At 38.1% G+C, this 20,047-nt stretch overlaps 1 pseudogene; it reads right to left on the reverse strand.

Moving 5' to 3' along the window:
• Window positions 1-3,073: 3,073 nt before the first annotated feature.
• LOC100658264 (putative olfactory receptor 2W5) lies at window positions 3,074-6,468 on the reverse strand (annotated as a pseudogene).
• Between the last annotated feature and the right edge of the window lie 13,579 nt (window positions 6,469-20,047).

Consider the following 20,047-nt stretch of genomic DNA (forward strand, 5'->3'; position numbering starts at 1 on the left):
ATATGGTTTTCAAGAAGCAGCTGGTAGATTCCAACTGCCAACCTTTTGATTAGCAACCAAACACTTAACCACTGGTGCCACCAGGCTTCCACAGAGTAAGAGGAGGAAATTATTGTGTGACTACTTGCCTCCATGAACGACTGCCTCCTTTGCCTTGGCACCAAAACTGGATGGTGCCTCACAACCATTCTGAATGTTCCTAAGCCAAAGGGGAAATATGCAAAATAGAATTCCAAATCCTCATGGAATTCAGACTTTCTGGAGCCATTGAGGCTGGATAAACTGCCAAAACTATCGACCTGAGATAATCTTTAAATGTTACACCAAAAATATCCCTTGAAGTCTTGCTTAAACCGAACAACAAGTTAGCATATTTGGTAAAGAATGTTTGCCCTGAACATTGTAATCTTTTGAATTATCTACGTGGTATCAAACGACAACAGCAACTCGTAAGTTCAGATAGGAAGCTTAGGGGCAGTAAGTTTATGTTAATGGGGGAGGAATAATTTGGAAAAGGGGGATGAAAATGGCTCTGTGACTTGAAGGATGTAATCAGTGTCACTGAATTGTACCTGCAGAAATTGTCAAATTGGTGTGTGTTTTACTATGTGTATTTTCAGCCAGGGCTTCGAACAGGTTGATTTGAGTTTCAAACCCCTGCTGAGAAATTTGCATTACTAACAAGTTTCCAGGCCATGCCAATGATGCTACCTGGAGATATTGTTGAAACGTAGATTCTGATTCAGAATATCTGGTTTGGAATCATTGGCTTTAGCTCGAAAATTGTTGGAAATGCAAATTTCTCAGCAGAGGTTCAAACCAGAATGAACTCTTCCAAGCCCTGTTTTCAACAACAACAACAAAAATAGGCATAAAGGTAAATCACAGTGGCGAATGTTGGCCCTGCTCATTATAGCCCTCTTTAGGGGAGAAACTTGTTTTGTTTTGTTTTTTTAAGTTAAAAACAGGAAAGACCAGCTAAAATCAATTTACGTCAAAGTAGGTGGATGTTACTGTAAAAATATAAGGGTTATCTCACAGGAATTAAAGGCAGGGACCACAGGACATCTGGGCCTTTTCATGAGAAAAGGAGCTTGAAGTAACGTACAAGTGCTGTCTCACCTATGTGCTCTTTACCTTTCTTTTACATACTGCTTACTATGTGCCAAGCATTTGTCTTTCCCTGCTAGCCAGCTTCATTCCTTCCTTTCACATATATTCGTAATATCTTACTTATCGTCCATCTAGTGAACCCTATTCTGATCTCTGACGGGCCTCTTTCTGTATCATCACTTTACTGCTTCAGATGTTACTGTTTGCTACCTTAGTTCTTCGAATTCTAAGCTTATGAGAAAATAGTCATTTTTCAAGCCACATCACATATGTCAGAGGTTGCTAGCCAGGCAATCATTGGACTAAATCTGGGCCAGCCCATCCTTTGATTCATTCAGCTGTGAGTGGAGCATGGCTGTGTCAGCAATGGACTTTGGAGCCTGATACACTACGGCCCATGACCAAATTGTGGCTCCAGCACCTATGTGCTATGTGATCCTTTCTGAGACACATATTCTCTCTGTGCCTCTATTTCTTCATAGCAGAGTTTTAAGGATCCGAGAAATTAATGCAAAAGTGTCTGGCACATAATAACCACTATTTTTTTTAAGAGAGTTAAGTACATAAGAGTTGAGTATTATTTATTAGCAGAAATGGATAGAAATGTTCTTTTTAAATCTGATTCTCATTATTTGCTCACGAAGCAACTTTCTGTAATTTTACTTCCCCATGTAGCTTTCCAGCAGAGATAAATTCTACTGGTCAGCAGCAAAAAAGAATGGTACAATTGAAAGATAGCTTTCTCTTATTGTTAAGCAGTGCATTGTCATTTCAGTATAATATACTAGTTGGGCAAAGTGAGTCAGTAACTCTGGTTCTGAATATGGAGCATTAATGAGATCCTGCAAGGCTGGAAGCAAAACTAGATCACAACACAAACTTAAGCATATGGTGCCTCTGTTGGTCCCAGGTGACCATTCATCTAATGAAATCTACTAGTGTCTTTTCCACAGAAACCTTTGTGCCAGGGTTTAAGACTATTTACAGGCAATCTTACTCTGCCTATTACTGCCATAAACAAATGTTCTCTGTCTGAAATGCTTGTTTACATATGTCACTATTTTATTTCTGCTGTTTCAAAATATTTTCCACAGATCATCATAATTCCACAATTCTGTGTTCTAGCTCAGCTCTCTGGTCATATCTTTTCTCACTATTCCATAGCCTCTCTTCCTTGCTTTAATTTTATTACATTATTACTTTACTCCAATTTTATTATATAAATACTTTAATGTCTTTCCAACTAATAAAATTTCTTTAATAGCATCTCTAAGTCAGTTTCCTAAGTTCCTAAAGATAAATCAATTAACCCAGTTCATGAAACTAAAGCAGACAGGTCAATAGGCAGTTTGTAGATGGGTTTCTTGATTCTCCACCCCATCTTCTGAAACTGCCATTTGCCACTAACTATATTTAATGTTGAGGCTTTGTTGGAGCAAAATGTGTCCACTGATCCACACCAGGAACTTGAGTGTCAATGTAGCCTAGGAGGTGTGGGTGAGCAGACACCTACAAATATGTCAATTCCTTTGTTTTTCTTAGAGTTCCCAGGATATAGTGTGTGTTTAAAAAATGCCTATTGATTTATTTCATTGAAATTTTACCACAGAAATAGTATGGCTGCTGGAGGTTATAGACAAGAGGACAAAACCACTTGGAGATTTGTCGACAGTCCGCTAGTACAGCTCAACTGGAAATACACTCACTATATATGTGGCGTAGTGGTTAAGTGTTAACCAGAGGATCGGCAGTTCGAATCCGCCAGGCGCTCCTTGGAAACGCTATGGGTCAGTTCTACTCTGTCCTATAGGGTTGCTATGAGTCAGAATCGACTCAATGGCACTCGGTTTGGTTTTGGCTTTGTATATGTGACTATGCTTTGCCAGGGAATGTTATGCTAAAGGAACTCAACAAGAAGAATGGAAGTGGTAAAAAGAACTGACAGAATTTCTTTAATCTCTTATTTCTCAAGGATGACCTGTGAATGAAAAAAAGGGAAAAATTTAAACTTTTGTATCAAATAGAATGGTAGCATTTAAAAGCTAAATGGTCCAAATTTTAACCTGATAGGGCCAAAATTCACCAGAGGCAGTTAATGACATGGAAAACAAATGTGAAATGGAAAATATTTGACAGATACTGAGTATAATCTTGGGTACTCACTTCCTGAGTGTCATGGATCGAATTGTGTCCCCCAAAAACATGTGCATCAATTTGGCTAGGCCATGATTCCCAGGGTTGGGTGGTTGTCCACCATTTTGTCATATGATATGATTTTCCTATGGGTTGTAATTCCTATCTCTATGATGTTGATGAGATGGGATTAGTGGCAGTTATATTAATGAGGCAGGACTCAATCTACAAGTTTGGATTGTGTCTTGAGCCAATCCGTTTTGAAATATAAGAGAGAAGCGAGCAGAGAGACACAGGGACCTTATACCACCAAGAAAGAAGTATCAGGATCATGGCACGTCCTTTGGACCTGGGGTCCCAAGCTCCTTGACCAGGGGAAGATTGATGGCAAGGACCTTCCTCCGGAGTTAACAGAGACAGAAAGTCTTCCCCTGGAGCTGGCACCCTGAATTTGGACTTCTAGGCTACTAGACTATAAGACAATAAACTTCTGTTTGGTAAAGCCATCCACTTGAGGTATTTCTTTTACAGCAGCACTAAATGACTAAGATACTCGATAACTGAGGAATTTTCCTAGCAGCTCTGTGTCTTTGCACATCATTTCAAATAAGGTAACAATATTTACCTTCCATATATTCCATGATTATCTTTATAATATACTTAGATGAAAGAGACAAACTAGTTTTAGAAATTTTACTCTTAATACTTTCAAAACCTATGATTGATTGACTTTAAAATAATTTTTCAAACTTTATCTGGATATTTTGTAATCTCATAGACTTCATTACATCACAGTCTATGGACTCACTCTCTCCCATAATCCTTAAAGTCGGGCTGTCACCCCACACATTTATACTAAGGAATTAAAGTGCTATGCAGCAGAATCATCTGAAAGTTTATGAGAGACACTAATTACATGACACAAAAGAAGTAAGTGAAGGGTTTTCCTTATTGCTGAGAGAGGTTTTGTTTGCCTTGCACAGATTGAATGGGAAAATACTGAACCAGATTTTTACCAAAAACAAGATCTAAATAACAATATATAAGGATTCCAAAAGGAATAGATTTCCTGATAGTTATGATTCATAGAAAGAAAGGCAAGCATTATTGAGAAACCACCTGCCTCATACTTGGCATGGTTTGCCTTATTTTATCTTCACTACAACCATGTGAAAGTGATGGTTATTACCTCTGCTTTACAAGTGAAAAAAAGTGAGACTCTGAGAGCTCACAAGTGAGAGGATAACTCAGTCCTAAACCCAGGCATGAGTGGTATTGTCTTCCAGGTAGTTCATGGTGACATTTAAGCCCAGTGAAGGTGTCCCTACTTTTAGAATGGTATAGGAGGATTTCCAGATAGTGTAAGATATTGGATAAAGGTTATCTCTAAAACAAGTTTTCACATCTGACTGTCATCTTTAATACCTTGAGAACTTTTTTAAAAAACAGAGATGCTTAAATCTCACCCTCTGGAGATTTTGACTCAGGAGATCTAGGGAATCCTTGGAAATCTGTATCAAAAGAGATTCTGATGCACAGCCAAGTTGTGATAGTACTACTCTAAGTAACATTAAACCCCAAGGTGCATTGATTTTATAAGATTGGGCCATTGAATGTTTTTTGTTTGCTTTTGAGGAGTGGTAATTAAGCTGAACATAGAACAGCTTTCTCTGAAGTGGAATATTTGTTACCCCAAAAAGTAAACTGCTAAAGAGACCAAAGTCATTAATTCTGTCCTGATGTATGTTGTCGGCTTTGTTCTTTCCAAAGACTTGTACTCTTAACTCTAGTAAGATATCTTAGCTATGAGAAAAGATCGAGAATGTGTAAATGACTTTGAACATACTCTTCCTTTTCAAAAAACATGTTAAAGAACACCCTCCCACCACCACCATTCTCAGATAACCAACCTACGTCTAGAACAGAGTACTATGATTTTGTTGATGAGGAGCTTTGGTAAAGGGCACTTGCATGTCCTTACTTTTTATTTGGCACCCTGTGACGTATTCTTCAGGCTTCCCAGTACCTTGGTGTGCTTGGAATTAGTTCTAAAAGTACACTGCGGTTATGGATACAATGTAAAGTAGAGCAGAGATATCCTAAAGCAGACAACTTTAAACAGAGAGAAGCCACTTAACATCCAGAGGGCAGATTATGGAGTCAAACTCAAAAAGATTGTGTATTCATTCCACACTTTGAATATTAGTTCTCCATATGGTTGTAGATATATGTAAGACAGTAATCCTGGCACATAACCTACATTCAATATTACCCTCACTTTAGGCTTCTCCAGTCCCTTTCTCCTTCCCCAGAAGCTTTTTCATAGCCCCCTTCACATCCTTGTTCCTCAGAGTATAGATGAGGGGGTTGACACTGGGAGTGATGATGGTGTAGAAGAGGGTGAGACACTTGCCCTGATCTTGAGAGTAGCTGTTGGCTGGCTGCAAGTACATGTAGATGATGGTGCCGTAGAAGAGGGAGACCACTGTTAGGTGAGAAGAACAGGTGTTGAAGGCCTTTTTGCACCCTGCTGCTGACTTGATCCTCACCACAGCTTCAGCAATCAAGCCATAGGAGATGAGGACCAGGGAGAGGGGTACCAGGAGAAAAGCAACCTCCAGAACAAAGGCAAAAGCTTCTACCAGCATGGTGTCTTCACAAGACGTGGCAATAAGAGCAGGTATCCCACACAGAAAGTGGTCCACCCTGTGACGCTCACATGGAGAGAGTTGGATTGTCTGGGGACACATAACAAAGGAGTTTAGAAAACCACAGCACTGGGCCACAGTCATCAACTGCAGACAGAGAAGTGCGTGCATGACCACAGTGTAGTGCAGGGGCTGGCAGACAGCCACATAGTGGTCATATGACATGACAACCAGGAGGGCACACTCAGTTGAACCCAAAACCATATAGATGTGGTTGGGTCACATAGCCATGGTAAGTGATGGTCTTCTCTGGACCCCAAATGTTCCATAGCAACTGGGGAATGATGCTGGTCGTGAAGCAGAGGTCCAAGAAAGAGAGATTCCCAAGAAAGAAGTACATAGGCATGTGGAACCTGATATCCGCTACTGACAAGAGAATAATGGCAGTATTACCTACCAGTGTCAGAATATAGAAGAGCAAGATGAAAGCAAAGAGAATTATCTCCAGTCCTGGCTGATCAGAAAAACCCACCAGAATGAATGCTTGTATGTAGCTGTCATTTTCTCTTCCCATAATCTTCACCAGCTATTATGGAAACAAACAAAAGGATTGAATAAGAAAGCAAACAAAGACTGTATCCAATACTTTCTAAGTTCCATTAGTTGGGTTTGTGAGGCTAGGAAAACAATTTGCCCTTGCATTACTTTCTTCAGCAAACACTTATGGAATGCCTATTATATGCAAGACAGCATGTAATAGAGGATAAATGAAGTGGAGGTAAACAATGTATGTAAATAATAACTAGCAAGGTAGAAAGTAAAATCTCTTTGAAAAGGAAGATTCATTAAAAGGTAGAGTTTCACAAATAATTTCTAATTGATTGGGAAAACCCTTGTAGAAGAGTTAAGATTGGGGAAGATTGCTGCAAGCGAGAGTTGTTTTTTGGTTGTATTCCAAATAATTTGTCATGTGGCATACTGAGCAAAACATGCTTCAAGAATAAAGTAGGAGGACTCGTACTACCTGACCTCAGAACCTACTATACAGCTACGGTAGTCAAAACAACCAGGTATTAGTACAACAACAGATACATTGAACAATGGAACAGAATTGAGAACCCAGATGCAAATCCATTTACCTAGGGTCACCTGATTTTCGACAAGTCTACCACATGGGAAAAAGACAGTCTTTTTCACAAATGGCACTGGCAAAACTGGATGTCTATCTGCAAAAAAAAAAAAAAAAAAAAAAAATGGAACAGGACCCATACCTCACATCATACAAAAACTAATTCAAAATGGATCAAACACCTAAATATAAAGTCAAAAACTATAAAGATCATAGAAGAAAAAACAGCATCAAAGCTAAAGGCCTTAATAAATGGCATTAACAGGATACAAACTATAACTAACAGCACACAAACTCCAAAAGATAAGCTACATAATTGGGATCTTCTAAAAATTAAGCACTTATGCTCAGCAAAAGAGTCCACCAAAAGAGTAAAAAGACAACCTACACACTGGGAAAAAATTTGGGGTTATTACAAATCCAACAAAGGTCTAATTTCTAAAATCTACAAGAAAATTGAGCACCTCTACAACAAAAAGACAAATAATCCAATTAAAAAATGGGCAACGGAAATGAACAGACGCTTCACCAAAGAAGACATTCAAGCAGCTAACAGACTCATGAGGAAATGCTCACAATCACTAGCCACTGGAGAAAAGTAAATCAAAACCACAATGAGATATCATCTCACTCTGGAATTAAAAAAAAAAAAAAAAAAATTTTTTTTTTTTTGGCATTACTGGAATGAATTAAAAAAACAGAAAATAACAAATGTTGGTGAGGCTGTGAGGAGATCTGAATTCTTATGCATTGCTGGTGGGGATGCAAAATGTTACGACCATTTTGAGAAATGATACGGCTCATCCTTTGAAAGCTAGAAATAGAACTACCATATTATCCAGCAATCCCACTCCTAGGAATATACCCTAGAGAAATAAGAGTTGTCACATGAATAGACATATGTACACCCAAGTTCTTTGCAGCGTTGTTCACAATAGCAAAACATGAAAACAACCTAGATGCCCATCTACAGATGAATGGATAAACTAAGGCACATACACACAATGGAATATTATGCAAGGGTAAAGAACAATGATGAATCTGCAAAGCATCTCATAACATGGATGAATCTGGAGGGCATTATGCTGAGTGAAAAAGTCGATCACAAAAGGACAAATATTGTATGAAGCCACTATTGTAAAAACTCAAGAAAAGGTTTACACATAAAAAGGAAGAATCTTTGATGGTTACAAGAGAGGGTAGGGATGGGGATGGAAAAACACTATAGACAATAGATAAGTGGTAAATTTGGTGAAGGATAAGACAGTACACAATATCAAGGAAGTCAGTATAACTTGACCAAGGCAGAATCATGGAAGCTCCGTAGACACATCCAAAATCCCTGAGGGACCAAATTGCTGGGCTGAGGGCTGTGGGGACCATGATCTCAGGAACGTCTAAATCAATTGGCATAACATAGATTATAAAGAAAATGTTCTACATTCTACTTTGGTAAGTAGCATCTGAGGTCTTAAAAGCCTGTGAGTGGCCATCTAAGATACTCCACTGGTCTCACCCCTTCAGGAGCAAGGGAGAATGAAAAAAACTAATGATACAAGGAAAAGATTAGTCCAAAGGGCTAATGGACCACTACTACCACAACCCCCACAAGACACTCCAGTACAACTAGATGGTGCCTGGCTACTACCACCGACTGCTCTGACAGGGATCACAATAGAGGATCCCAGACAGAGATGGAGAAAAATGTAGAACAAAATTCTAACTTATGACAAAAGATCAGCCTTACTGGCTTGACAGAGACTGGAGAATCCCGGAGAGTATGACCCCCGGACACCCTTTTACCTCAGTAATGAAGTCACTCCTGAAGTTTACCATTCAGCCAAAAATTAGACAGTCCCATAAAACAAAATGAGACTAAAGGGGCACACCAGCCCTGGGGCAAAGACTAGAAGGCAGGAGGGGACATGAAAGCTGTTAATAGGGAACCCAGGGTTGAGAAAGGAGAATGTTGACATGTCGTAGAGTTGTTAACCAATGTCATAAAACAACACGTGTACTGTTTAATGAGAACCTAGCTTATTCTGTAAACCTTCATCTAAAGTACAACTTAAAAAAATGTTAATTAAAAAAAAGCACGTTTCAAAAAGAGGAAGTAGTATATCAAAAGGCAAACCAGTTGCCTTTAAGTCAGTTCCAACTAATGGTAACCCCATGTGTGTCAGAGTAGAACTGTGCTCCACACGGTTTTCAAAGCTGATTGTTTTCAAGTAGATTATCAGGACTTTTTTCTGACTGTCCTCTGTGTGGACTTGAACCTCCAACCTTCCAGTTAGCATGTGATCATGTTAACCATTTGCACCACTCTATAGATGGGCATGAAATGCCAAGTTAATAGGTGATGACCAGGGAATCCATGAATGTACATGTCAGGTACTGCCTTAACCCCATGTAATATCATTAAGATGAAACACAATAACGTTTGACCCTAGAAGGAGTTGAGATGATAGATTTGATTCTGAGTCTTTAAGATACAGATCTACTAATGTATGGACTGGAATTCAGTGTATCTCTCCATATCTTGGACTTTTCCTTGTGCAAGTGAAAAAGGTAGCTAGAGTCTCTCTAAATTCCCACCCATCTCTCACATAACTGTGTGGCTGGTGACATTATGAATATGTCTCGAGCACATTTAATTCTTCACAGTTTCCACTGTAGACAAACCAGCCTAAGGAATGACTTATAAACTGACTCAATTATAAGCGTAGCATATCTCTAGAGCTAAAACTAAGCATAAACTGAAAACAGGAAATTGAAACATGGAGGCCAAGTATTGGTTACTCAAGTTATTAAATACTAGTCACATGTGTTTGCTAACTGCTGTGTCCCAGGCCCAGGGCTTGGTATCTTAAAGATACATAAACCAAAACTCAAGATCCAAACACCATTACACTAATATTCTTTATGGAATCTAGAAATAGGGAAGTGGAGGATTAAGAAATCCCATATGTGTTGGCAGAAATATACATGGGAAAAGTTGTCCTGAATCATTGACCTGGGTGTTCTTATACTTAGTGGCAAACAGGTCTGTACCTGTGGACTGCAGGCCTTCAATACACCTTGAGTCTTGAAATTGTTATTATACCACCTTCCTTTGCTAGTCTTACTTTCCATCCAGCTTTATTTATCAGGAACATATGGCCAGGACGCAGTACTTAACATGAGAATATACTAGCTTTTCCTTTGAGCCTATCACTCTCCCAACTGATAAATAGCATCCAGGTTTATCAACCTACTGCTTGTAAGTTTGGCTAGTGTACATGTTCTTCCTGAGTCGGATCACTGCTGTGTCAACTGAAAATATTAACTCCATTAACAGGAAAAGTTCTTGGACCAATGGTGATCTCATCAAGGTACAGAATCCTTATACACTTACCATTCCCTTTATACAACCAACATTTTAAAAGTATATTCATAAATTTGCTACAGGGTAAGGGCACCTCAATCTTCACAAAGGGGGAAGATCCTACTTCTGTAATTACGTTGGTAATGAGTTAGAGACTCTTTACCCGTTCCCCATGCCACCTTGTCTAGTGGTTCTAAGTTTCAATCTCATTCATAGCCCACATATACTTGTTCATAGCTAGACTGTAGCATTTTTAACAGCGGTGATTGTGTAGAAAATGAGGCAGAACCACAGAAGAATTAAATGGTGATAAAAAACCCTATGCGGAATGCAGGAAATACAATCTCTGGAAGGAAAACCATCTGCATATTTTCCAGATGATAAAGTATTTCAAAGGAGCTGATTACAGCAGCCCAAGGAGCCCCAGACCTCTCAGGCATCTGTTATAGTGGATGGGGCACTGGAAAAAGAGCTGAGAAGCCCGACGGCTCTCAGCAAGTCACTGTGTCTTAGAGATTACATCTATTTAAGGAATATTACATAAATGGATTTTATTTCCCCATCTCTCTGTTTTCTCCACCATAAAACAAGGTTGATAATATCAAGCTGACTCTTCTGTCAGGGCTTTTGAATATTATGTTAGTATAACTGCTTGTTGTGAACATTCTTAAGTTCGTTATGACTTTATTTTCAAACAGAGACTACTAAGGATGAAGAAAAAGTATGCAGAAATCCAGAAGTTTATCATACATCTGAAAAAGACTTTTGCCTAACCATGAAACTCCCTGATCATCTGTCATAGTGAATGGTCTATTAGAACTGTGAGACTGTAGTAGAGCATTAAGCCATTTATCATAGTATCTGAAACATAGAGCCACACACCCCAGGACCTGAGTTTAACCACGAGAATTGGTTTTATCTGACACCCAGACCCAGTGCCATCGAGTCGATTGTGTATCTGACAAGAGCATATTAATAATTATATCACAGGGTTTTCAGAGCATTGCACAAAGCACTTATATTCATAGGCAAACAAATATTTTGATGAAAATCAGAAAATTTATCAAGAAAAAATATATCAGAAAATATGGGACTCATTGGATTATTTTAGACTTTTGGAAGCATCAATATTCCAGGATATTATTCTGGCGTATCTCAAATGCCACGTATTTGCCAGCAAGTTTGTTATGGAAACATTTCCTTATCAATGCACCAATATTACCCATTTTACTGACCTGTATTAGTTTCTCAGAGGAAAGGATGCCTGGTCCTGGGATGAGATGTGGCCCCTGGAGTGAGTGATGAAGCACTCCTGGAGAGCCCCGTGCTGAAGTCATCGCCACTGTGTTAAAGGGGAAAGTGGTAGATAAAGGGAGCCAGGGCATTTCTCCAAGAAGGAAAATAATTACTAAAGAATGTAACATGCTCATGGCTCACAGTCCAGGACTGGCCCTTGTCGTGATCTAGAGCTTAGAGAAGAGCTTCAGCTAAGTGCCAGGGCTGCTAAAAGCCAGCAGTTGACCTCCTGATCATCTTGGTATGCTACAGACCATCAGTCTGTTGTCTTTTTTTTTTTTTTTTTTTTTTTTTACATTTTAATAATGCCTTGGTTTCAGTTTTGGAAAGAAAACATTGAGTATGTTATGAATGGAAAGGGGAACTGATAGAAAGTAGACATGATTAGTCTATAAATATCAAAAAACAATGGCAAAAAGATGCATTCAAACCTTTTGGCTAAGCTATCCTCTAACTGGAGATGACCAAAAGAAACACAAGCCATTTCCTTGGATCAAGGAAATGTTTGATTTATCATTCTTTTAGGAAAAACAAACTCAAAATCATTTAGGATAGCATTTTGAAACACTTCTTAGGTTATACAAAGCACAATTCTTTGAATAATTATTTGCTACACGAATAAATTAATTGATAGATCCAATTTGTTGCTGGTAGCAGAAACCCATAGCCACATCATTTTCTGCAGCATCATCCAGTGTGACTTGGGAGGATATACCCAATAGCTCTGCTTAATGTTAACATGGGTATTTAAGGAAGCTTTGGAGGATTCCTTTGGGGAACAAAAAGTAAGGTAAGAAGTTCTTCTGAAAAATATTTACTTGTTGACAAGAACAAAATTGGTCAAATTAAATACCTCATTGGATTATTTGACCAATTCAATACTGTCAATAGACTTGATAGCTTTTCCAGATAGAAGTAAAAAGTGAGGAAAGAAAGCCTTTCCAGATAGGAGTGGAAAATGAGGAAAGAAAGGAACATTAACTTTCAGAAAGACTGACCCAGAAGAAGTAAATATTCAAGATGTTCGAAGGACTCAGTACTAAGGGATTGTGGGAACACCATACTCACTGAAATGGAATGATAGAATTTTACCAAGCCAGAAAATATCACCCCTCAATTTGCTCCCTAGAAAAGGGAGTTACTGACACTAATCCCTCACTCCATTGCAGGATTTCTTTCACATATTAAACTACAGCAAATTTTAAAACTTTTAGAAAATTAGCATTATGCCCCTGTGGATTCTTAGTAACGGTTTAGAGTATTTAGGCCATTTAACTGACTGAGCCTTTAGATCACCTTCCATTCCCTAGAGATATAAGGGATATCTCAAAGGGAAACATCCTCCAGAGATTTTTGTAGAGAGTGTAGAGGAAAGCAAATAGTATGAGCAATAATTTTGCTTCAAAAACATCACGAAAATGACTCAAATTTAGAAATGAGAGAGAAGAGAAATAATGACTCCTAAGAGTATTAATTGGTTAATTATAAGACTGATCGAGCTCTTGTTTACCTGGAGTCACACAATAATAGACTAATTTTTCCCTGTATTTAAAAGTATTGCATTGCATTTAAGTGGAAAACAGGAAAAATATAAACTCCTTAAACTAGTTAACTTTAGTTCCTACTCAATCCTCAGCATCTTGCTCAATGCCAGGAACACAAAAGGTCATGAAACAGACTTGCTGTCTTGAACATTAGCACACACAATTACCCAACCATTGACATCAGTTACAAAGAAGATCCTCAAAATAAACCAATTATGTTTACAAATTTAGTCCATGTGCTGAAATGAATAAGAAAATACAAGCGTGATCTGTGTAGGACAACGGCGAGAGGGGATAAATTTTGCAATGAAACTTGACTAAAGTAATAGAAATTAAAAACCAAAAAACCAAACCCACTGCCTTGAGTTGATTCCAACTCACAGTGACGCCATAGTGTTTCCAAGGCTGTAAATCTCTATAGAAGCAGGCTGCCACGTCTTTCTCCTGGGGAATGGCTGGTGGTTTCAAACTGCCAACCTTTCAGTTAGCAGTCAATCTGCTTTAATCACTTTGCCACCTGGGATCCTTTATAGAAATTAAGGACAGTCATTAAATAAGACCTTAAAAAAAAAAGATACTAACAAGCAATGCAAACAACTTTTAATTTTCTGGCTTTCTATATTTAACTAAGCTGTGCACTTTTTTCCTATGTGCTAGGCAGTTTTCTAAGCAAATTAATAAAATGAACTCATTACAGCCTCATCCAAATGGTAGAATAGAAAAGGGTCAAATATTATATATCTATAGACTTAGATTCAACTCCAGAAGCTACCATTCACAAACTCTTTTACTACGGACAAATTAGATTTCCTCTGATGTTCAGTTCCCATCCTTCAATCTCTGCTCCACACTTTCTCTTCGAAATCAAACTTGAATTACATTCTAGGATTGTATAGGCCCCCTCTATTGCCATCCTTCATCATTTAGAAATTCCTTTAAAGAATGGAAAATCATTATTTTGAAAAATATATATATTTTTAGTATCTGCTTCATGAGGACAAATTACTAAAGTTCTGAGGTCACAAAATAATAGGCAATGCCCAAAATTGCAAATGAAATATCTGTATAAGAGAATCTGCAGACAAAAAAAATTACCCATGAGAATTGTTAACAATAACAGCAACAACAATAAAAGTTTGGTCAGATTGTTATTTCCATTTTTGTGTGTGTATGTGTGTGTATGAATAGCCAATAAATAAATGACTTTGTGTTTTGAAGAAGAGCTCAGCAAGTGAAGTCCAATTCTCATCCAAGATAATAAAACACTCAGCAGAGTCTGCATGTATTTCTGATTAAAAAAAAAAAGAAAGAAGGAAAAAGCATTCTGATTGTACTTCTTCCAAGACAGATTTGTTCACTCTTTTGGCAGTCCATGGTATATATTGTTACTACAGTGAAATGTTGGATTCCATGATCTCTAAAAGTCTCTCAAATTCCAAACTCATGAAGTAGAGACGCCCTAGAGAATGTCTACCCAATGATGACACAACTGCTCGGCAAATCTAGCAATCCTGCTTAAGAAATATACTGCTGCTAAAATACATCAAAGTCTCATAGGAGTACAGTCATATTGAGAAATACCCTTATTTTTATCTCCCTGTCCCACTCAATCACAACCATTTGGATGCATACCATTGTCCAGTTCATTCTGTTATTTACTAAAACAGAGAGATCAGAGTGTTTGACAAAGAATTGTTCCAAATTTATATGCATAAGTCATATGGGGCAAAGTATAATTTTTTTAAAAGGATAATTTATATGTATGCTCTTACTAGTCTATGTCAACCATTTCACTCAAGAAGACTGAATTAACACCTAATTTTAGAATCTGAAGGAAAGGTCTGTTTCCAGGTAAAATGGAGTAAGCGTATTCCACTATGTGTCTTCTGCTGAATGCAGCTATTACATCTGAACAGAAAGTACAGAGGAGATATGTGAGAACTGTCAAATGTAAATAGTAGCAGGCAGGATGGTAAAGACTAGAATAAAAATGGCAGAGATGACGAGCTTATCCTTTTTTCTTCCATTATCTCAGATATGGGTGTAATTACTGAAATGTGCAGCAGTGTACGATAACAAAATCCCCAGTTTTCTGTTTAGAATACAAAAAAAAAAAAAAAACCATACAAAAAAAAGGAAAACTCACAAAACTGGAATGGAAAAAAACAGATGACAATAGGGAGGAGTTTAGGAAAGTGACCCATGAACTTGTCTATAACTCTTGTGCTCACCCTCAAACTCTGAGTGCATGAATCTGATCATAATTTGCTTACCATGGATTTTGAGAACTTACCTAAAAGACAGACCTCTGAGGAGTTTCCTGTTTGGCCAGTGGGTAATACACACCTGGGACAGATAATAATAGCACATCTGGAGCTCACAAAAACTGAACTGATGTAGGAGCCACAGCCCATTCATTAAAGGTTGGTTAGAACTGACAACCCTGAAGTTTCAGAGCATAATATTCAAAATGTAACAGATGCATTAGGAAATTATATGGCCTTTGAAGAACCACAGAAACCGCCATTTGTGTGGAAAAAGACATGTAACAGATGGCAATGCCAAGATGACGATATGGAATCATCTGATAAAAAGAGCAGAGCTGCTAATTATAATTTAAATATGTGCCAAAAAACAATTAAATGGTAAAATAGAAAGATTCAGCAAAGAAACAGAAGAATCAAATGGAAATTTAGACAAAAACATACAATATCCAAAGTAAAGATCTAATCGCAAGGGCTCAATAGCAGAATGAAAATGACACAGGAAGGAGTCAGTATAGTTGAAGACAGATCATCTCGAAATTGTTTAATCTGCAACACAGAGAGAAAAAAATAAGGAAAGTATGAACAGAGCCACAGTGACCTGCCGGACCAATAACAAAAGGTCTGACATTCATCTCACAGGAGCCCTAGAAAGATAAAAGAAAAAAATAATTGTTGAAAACTTTCTAAATTTGGCAAAAGACATATAAACCCAGTGTCCCTAAAACAAGGTAAACCCAAAGAAATCCATATTGCAGACAAATATCAAATACAACTGATAAAAGCTAAAGACAAAAAAAAAAAAAAAGAAGTGCTCAGAAACAGTCAAACAAAAGATGATGCATTCCCCATAAGGGTAAAAAAAGGGTACAGCTATTTAAATAACTGGATTTCTAATTAGAAGCCATCAAGAACAGAAGAAAGTGACAAAACATTTTTAAGTGTTGAAAGAAAATACTTGTTAAATACAGATTTCTATACCAGGAGAATAACAACCTTCCATAATGGAGGTGAAATAAAACATTTGCAGATGAAGAAAAGTGATATAACTTAATGATAACGGACCTGCTGTATAAGAATTGCTAAAGGAAGTTCTTCGGAAAAAATTAATTAATAGCAGAATGAAACTTGGGACATCAGGAAAGAAGGTAGAGTTAACAGGGTAAATGTGGGCATATATGTCACTATACTCCTTTTGATATTTTAAAAACATATTTGATGGTGAAAAGCAATATATATATACATATATACACACACACATATATATGTATGGAGCCCTTGTGTTACAAGTGGTTAAGCATTTGGCTGCCAACCAAAAGGTCAGCATTTCAAATCCACCAGCTGCTCCTTGGAAACTCTGTGGGGCAGTTCTGCTTTGTCCTATACGGTTGTTATGAGTCAAAATTGCCTCGATGGCAACAGGTTTGGTTTGGTTTGAGTGTGGTAAAATGAGGATTACAATTTCTGATGACTACTCAGGCATGTTAAGATGAGGGATGAGTGAGGTTGGGTGACTGTGGGAACAGAATGATCACAGTGATGAATAACCAGTCTCACATTATAGCAATTAGAGGGATCCAGCAGGCACCCTGGTGGTTAAGATCTCAACTGCTAACTAAAAGGTCCATTGTTCGAATCCACCAACTACTCCTTGGAAACTCTGTGGGGCAGTTCTACTTTGTCTTATAGGGTCCCTCTGAGTCAGAATTGACTGGACAGCAGTGCTTTCAGTTCGATTTTTTTAGTAGATCATTTAAAGCTTTCTTAAATACCATGAAGAATTCTTTTTTGTGGTATTTCCAAAAGTTAGTGATCCAAACACAACCAAATTATTTACCGTGATATTCTTGAGAGAGAAAATTTCATTTTCAAAAACATTCCCTTTGTTTATCTAAAATTAACCTCTCTAGAATTTTTTAGTATTTGATGTAGTTTTCCCACTGAAAGCCCTTAGAGAGTAGTTTCCTGTCTTCCAAATAAGAACCCACAACCTGTAAAAACACAAACCTGTTGCTGTGGAGTTGATTTCTACTCATAGCGACTCTCTAGGTCGGAGTAGAACTGTCCCATAGTTTCCAAGGAGTGCCTGGTATATTTGAACTGTCAACCTTTTGGTTAGCAGCGGTAGCACTTAACCACTATGCCACCAGAGTTTCCAAGAACCCACAGAAACCCGTTGCTGTCGAGTCAATTCCGACTCACAGTGATCCTATATAGAGAATATTATTTCTTTGTAGCAGTATTCATTCCAATAACAGCAAATCCTTCAGAGAGATCCTTAAATAACACATTTCCAGACTCTGACACAATTTTCCTCCAAACACTCCAGAAGATCAATAATCCAATTTTAAAATGTCTAAACAAAGAACTAGACATAGTCTGGCTGCAACGAATGCACTGTGCCTTTAGCTTTTCATGATCTGGACTATATTTCTTTAGGGAGGACAAAGAATCCATTTGATGTCCTCATAATTTCTCCACTGAACTTTCTGTTTTAATCTTGAGATCAAAGAAAACTCCAGAATAGTGTCATACGTACAGTTCCCCCAACAAGCTTCCCCATCCTCTACTTGTGCAATTAAATTCTGAAGCAAAGTTCTGGACTTTACACTTATCCCGCTTAACTGTTACCTTTTTGATTCAGAATCAGCTTCTTGCCTTTTTAAAATAATGCGTATTAGCTATCCCTGCCAGTTTTGAGTCATTTTAGATCTGCATCTCTTTTAAGAGGTGATGGAGGAAAACTGTTAGTATCTGGGCCTGGGTGCAAACTCTGGCTTTATCATGATATAGCTCTGCTTTCTCTTGAAGGTTTCCTAATCTCTCTGTGCCTCGGTTTTCTTTAGATTGCCTAATTCAAACTGCCAAACTTTTGGATACCAGCAGAGGTCTTAACCACTTCGCCACCAGGGCGCCACCATTTATTTATGTATAACAAGTGTATCAACTAAGTGTTATCATTGGAACAGGCTGCTCAACCATATCTTAACAGAACCTGTACCATTTTTCCTTCCCTAGCCTGTCTCTACCTCCAAGTATGATTTTGCTGTTTAGCTCCTCTAAAAGTTAAAAGTTGACCAATGTTTCCCCTAAGACCGTGGAAAAACAAGTGATATAGATCTAAGCCTGTCAGATGGGACAATACACCCGTCTTGTGTGACCAGAAACCAGGAGGGCACACCCAGTGGGCAAATGAGATAATACCTTGGGACCATACCACCCAAACTGCCCCAGGAGAGAATGACATTCCACAAGTTCCTGAAACCCATGATTTTGCCATATAAAGCCTTCACCAATCTCCAGTCCAAAGAGACGGGTGGGTTTAAGAAGAGATCATTCCTTTCTGCCACAAATACTTTAAGGTAGATGCTTGGGTTGGAGACACACCCAAGCCTATATATATGTATTATGAGCATCTAGTTTTCTGAGGGTGGCATGAATCATCAGAGGTCTTTAAAATGGCAGGGGACTGCAGGAACACAGAAAGCAGTACTTTCAAGGATCGAAGTATCTTAGCCTATAGGATCCTCAGGGTCAATGTGCATTACTTCTGGGAAAAGGAACAAAAAGTGCCATCATTATATATTTCCTTATTTATTTTACACACCTGAGACAACCCCTCCTTTAAAATCTACTCTTGTTTCTAATCACTTGTTTCAATAATTCCAGGTTCTCTTAACTATTTTGAGAGTGTGGAGGAATTATTTTTTCAGATATTCACGCTGCTTTTTGAAGTAATTCTCATTGAATTATTTTCTTCACCTAACTTTAGTTTCTTATGGATCATTTCTTCTGAAGTTTTTTTGTATTTAGTCATGTTTTTGCAGAAAATATTTTATAGTGTATATGGTCCTGTGGTTGCTATTTCTAACCTATCCATCATGTTTGAATATAGACAGTGATCCAGGCTTGCGGTTTCCCAAATATACAGGGAGGGTTTTTCCGTGCATTTTTGTCTATTTCACCCCTGTAGGTGCCATTTCCCTCCCCCGCCCCAGATGCCTGGTGGTACAATGGTTAAAGCTCTTGGCTGCTAACTGGAAGGTTGATGGTGGAACCTACCAGCCACTCCGAAGGAGGGAGATGTGGCAGTTGGTGCCCATGAAGATTTATAACCTTTTAAACCAAATGGGGCAGTTCTACTCTGTCCTGTAGTGTCACTATGAATAGGAACTGACTCGAAGTGAGTGGGTTTTGTGTGTGTGTGTGTGTGTGTGCCCCATTTATTTATTTATTTTGTTGTTATTGTTTTTAACTTACGGTGGAGGATTAAATTTTGGTGATCTTTTAGTTTATGTTCAGTCTGTCAATTGCTTTTTGGGAAGGTGAGGTGGATGTTTGGAAGGATCATTCTGATAAAGTTTTTCCAATCATTTTTCCTCCAAATCAGTGAAATTCGCATTCTGGAGCTAAATCCAGCTCTCCTGGGCATTCAGCCATGTCACTAATCAATTAGCTTATTTTTCCAGTTGTAGAACACTCTTCTATAGGGAACTCCACTCCCAGAGGAATATTTGATTCATTCAGGCCTGCTACAATTCAACACTTTATTTCTC

The sequence above is a fragment of the Loxodonta africana genome, chromosome 16 (genome assembly GCF_030014295.1).
Source record: "Loxodonta africana isolate mLoxAfr1 chromosome 16, mLoxAfr1.hap2, whole genome shotgun sequence".
Taxonomy (NCBI): Eukaryota; Metazoa; Chordata; class Mammalia; order Proboscidea; family Elephantidae; genus Loxodonta; species Loxodonta africana.